This window comes from Corythoichthys intestinalis, chromosome 4, assembly GCF_030265065.1.
Source record: "Corythoichthys intestinalis isolate RoL2023-P3 chromosome 4, ASM3026506v1, whole genome shotgun sequence".
NCBI lineage: Eukaryota > Metazoa > Chordata > Actinopteri > Syngnathiformes > Syngnathidae > Corythoichthys > Corythoichthys intestinalis.
The window spans coordinates 48,610,127-48,614,950 of NC_080398.1; positions in this window are offsets into that span (position 1 = coordinate 48,610,127).

Consider the following 4,824-nt stretch of genomic DNA (forward strand, 5'->3'; position numbering starts at 1 on the left):
GGGGAGAGGAGAGCAAGAGGAAAGGAGGGGCCTGCGTCGTGACGTAATGAATGGACGTGTGCTTGGTGTGCGCACTCGCCAAGTGGATAAACTAAACCACGGGGTTGCTCAAAAGACATGAAGCGGATGAGTGTGTCAGTGTACAATAAAATGATCATTTTTCATGGTATTATTTCTTTAATTATAATTTTAATCATCAAAGAGAAGGTTATATCCATAGGAGGAGTTTGACTTTTGGGGGCACAACATGTTGATGACCCCGAAACGCAGTGTAAGCAATAAAATTAACTTAAAAGAATATTTATAATAACAAGTTGACAATGAGCGTTTTTTTGTTTCTCATCATTCTTGAGGGAAATTCTAAATCAGGCTCCTTAGGCAAAACATTTCGCGAAGATCGTCATCCATTGAATATGGTACGCCCGCCGGTGTTGTGCCAATGTAGTTACTACCGTCAAAAATTGTATCCCCTGAGCAAAGCTATTTGGAGGTAGATTTGTCTCTTTATTATTCAATCCAAAAAAAGTGTTAAAAGTGTTTGCATGTAAAAATACATTTGAAACTCAAAAATACTTCCAAAAATGCATGTGAAAGCCATTTTTCTTTGATGTACCGTATTGGCCCGAATATAAGACGACCCCGATTATAAGACGACCCCCTCTTTTTCAAGACTCAAGTTTGAAAAAAGACTTTTTGAACACCAAATTAATTTTTATACAGAAAATAATTACAATACATCTGAAACAAATGATTATAACATTTATCACCATCAACTTGAAGTTTGCGTCATAACTTCTCCTCAGCTGCCGGTTAACCTGGCCAATCTTCGACCCACTTTTCTCCAAATTGTCGCGAAGTTTCTCCATTTTCGGTTATCTCTTCTATTACCGGTATTTTCTTCTCTTTTCCTTCTTACCACTTTCTTCTTCGTGTCAGGGGTTCGCTTTGGCCGCCGGAGTCGCGTTCAGCAATCGATTCATTGATGACTGGCGCCATCCAGCGTCGTGAATGGGTATATGTCTAGGCCGCAGTTTTTTTTTTTTGTTTTGTTTTTTTTTTAGGCCGCAGTTATAAGACGTCCCCCAGGTTTTCATTCTTACTTTAATGCAAAAAACACCGTCTTATATTCGGGCCAATACGGTATTTATTTATTTATTTATACTTTTTTGATTGAAGTAATGTTGATTTGTATTTGGGCCATATTATGGCTTGGACATTTTTGTCTTTATTATTCAATAAAAAAATATATTGCTTAAAAAATATATGTTTAAAAAGAAAAATCACTTCAATCAAAAAAAGAAAAATTTCAATCATAGAAAAAGTTTTCGAATGCGAAAAAATACTTGAGATTGAATAATTTGCATTTGAACACTTAATTTTTCATTGAAATTTTTTTCTTTGATTGAAGCAATCCTTTTTGTGTTTGGGCCATATTAAGGGTGGGGCATTTGTGTCTCAATCATTCAATCCCTCAAAAAGTTATATTTATTATTTTACATATTTTCAATCAAAGAAAAAAATCTTTTGAAAAATAAAATTGCCCTCCCCTAATGTTTTTTTTTTTTTTTAATGAAAATTATATGCAAAGCAAATGACCATCTAAGGTGCTAGTCACATGATCTGTTGGGGAAAAAAATTTGACCTATTATAAAAATATATATTTTTGTTCATTTCATTCATTTTTGTTGCAGTTGTATTGCTTTAGAATTTTTATATGTATAGACCCTACTCACATGACGTCACAACCACGCCTCCGTGCCATATTGTCCGTCAACTCGTCGTGTTGACGCATTACTGCTACGTAAATTCCTCCTATTATGGCGTGTTTTTCTGCTCGTTAACATCTATAATCAAAATGGTGAAGGCGTGTGTGGCAGTTGGTTGCAATAACAGAGAAGATAGACGGAGAGACTTGAAGTTTTACCGTATTCCGAGAGACCCGGAGAGGAGAGCGAGATGGACTGCTGCAATTCGACGAGAAAACTGGGCTCCAAACGATTACCACAGATTATGTAGTAGTCATTTTATATCTGGTAAGATGCATTTAATATATATTTAGAGGGTTTTGGGCTGACAACCTTAATTAAGATCATTGCGAGGCTAATCGCCGACAACATACAGTTTCAAATTCAAGATGTTTATTTCTTCCACCATCATTACATTTTGAATATTATTTAGCTGGTACCAAGTGAAAGAAGCTGGCCTCGTCTACAGATCATCAGTTAAACAGGTGTGTCCAAACCTTTTGCAAAGGGGGCCAGATTTGGTGTGGTAAAAATGCGGGGGGTTACCTTGGCTGATTTACATAGAACAATATATTTAAACAAATTTTAGCAAGACCTTCTGTGTGTCACATTTGCTTTATTTATTTATTTTTTATTCATAATTTCAACAGTCTCGTCTTTGTGGCGTTCTTTCGACATTCGGGCTCTTGCGAAATACTACTGCTGTGAAATTAAACTAGCTTCAAGTTGCTATAATTTCTCGCTTGCACTATATTCTTCTATATTCTTGCCCTATAAATTGCACGACAAATTGAAACCATTGAGAATACGGATAAACAATGACGGACAATATGGCGGCCGGATACAGCGACACGTCATTCTGTGACGTTGGTGAGTAGGGTCTACTGTATACTGTAGGAAAGTCAAGTACATGCAATGACACTTTTCGGCCATCGGGGGGACTGGCCTGGCCTGGCCTGCCCCCCACCTTAAAAATCCGCTTATTGGTTCTATCATGAATTGATATACAGCATACTGTACATACTGTATGTATACTGTATATTTGTATAAATGTTTTTGTTTGTTTGTTTGTTTGTTTTTTATAAAATTACTGGTAGTCAAGGTCGTAGGTTTGCATAGGGACGGTAGGGACATAACACTACCAATTTTACAGAATGCGCAAATTGTCCCCACCAACTTTATTCGCAGCCTTATTCAAGGTTAAGGTTACCCCAGCAACCTTATTTGCATGATATAATTAGTTGAGATATATTGGTCATTTAGTTTGTCTTCCAATATGTTGTAAGGATAGAATAGACCCTACCATTATGAAGTGAATTATTTTCCTTATGCTCAGACTTCCATTTATGCCTTTTCACTTGCTGAATGTGCCTCGGGAGGTTCATGTCGACAACATGTCGCCTTTTCCTCCCCCTTCGAAGAGGACAGATATTAGAAGTCTTTTTTGCCCAGCAGCAGCAGCCACTGGAAGTAATGTAAAAAGACGTCAATGTTGTGGAGGTTGGGGAAACACCACTAATTTTGCCACTGAAAGTCCTAACTGCATCAGAGTTAGCATAATATTAAACTGTGTGAACTTGTTAACCTGCAAAACTACTGCGGTCAGGCCAGCTTAGATAAGGAACAATGAAGTCAAGCTAGCTGTCCCTCATTTGAATAATTGTTTGCATTATGTGCATTAGGGTAATGCAATGCAGTGGCTTCAGAGTTCAAGTCCTTTTTTAAAAAAAAAAAAAAAAAAAAACGAGCTGACCAAGAATGGGTCCACTTCAGGGGGACTCTGATATGAGCATGAACTGACATTTTTTTTTTTTTAATCTGTGAAATAAAATCACACATCAGAATTTCATGAGAGTATTTTGGTTCAAGTCTCTAGGGGTGATCCAGTGTCGCCCAGAAGTGGATAGCTCCCCAAAGGGACTTGCACTTCAAAATGTTTCTTCAGTAGTTTTTGAAAACAAAGGTTTGAATCGAACATTCTATCACCTGAACCAATACACATGAAAGTTAGTATAAGTCAATAAATATTTATTTTGCATTAATCATTTACTATCAATTAATTATGTTCATATTCGTGATAAATGTAGCCCTGACCCCCATTCAATAATCTGGTTTTATTAATGTCCCGTCCCCAGCAAAAAGTGTACATACAGGGTATACTGTTATACTGGTAGTAGTAGTAATAGTTGTTTTTTTTTCCCTAATGTTTTGCTATTGTAGTACATTTGTTCTTCCAAAAGTGGTGCCCTCTTCTTTTTTATTTCAAGGGGTTCGAGGGGATTGCAAATTGTGTTATATGTTCAACAACCTTTTGCGCTCATGACTTGACAGTTTCATTTTCCTATTGTATTTCATTTTGATTAGTTTATTCATTAAGTCAGGTCAGTACACTGTAATCAAAAATACATGGGAATCACGAATGTAAATACACTACACTGCATGGAGAAGCTAATTTCCATCGGTTGCCTGCTGGCACATAACAATTACAGAAAAAACATTGAAAGAAGAAAAAAAAAAGCACAGTATTCAAACTAACAATGATTAATAAAAATGTGTTAAAAAAAAAAAAAAAAGTCCAAGTAATGATTACCTGATGTTTACTGGAACAACTGTTTGAAGTGGAAAAAAAAAAAAAAAAGACAACTTATGGGATGGGCGCAGCCATTTTGTGATGCCACTTGTACCCACGCACATAAAAATATAAGGCTAAGTTCATACCGCAGGTCTTAAAGCACAATTCCAATTTTTTGTCATATCTGTCTTGTTGGCGTGCCCGTTCAGACTGCCTTTGTCCATTGAGCCTGTTCCAAGTGTCACGCATGCTCACTATGCCCACTTCGAAGTCCAAGATGTGCTGAGCAAACTGACCCGCATGCGCAGGAGTATCAAAACAAATGACTATACATCAGGGGTCCCCAACGACCCGTCCGCGGACCGGTACAGGTCCGTGGCGCATTTGGTACCGGGCCGCGCAGAAATAATAAATAATTTATTAACGACTGCGTTTCAGCCGATTGACTTTGGCCTGTGCCGCTTAACACACCAATATCCCAATATATACAACTACTGAATGGGAGGT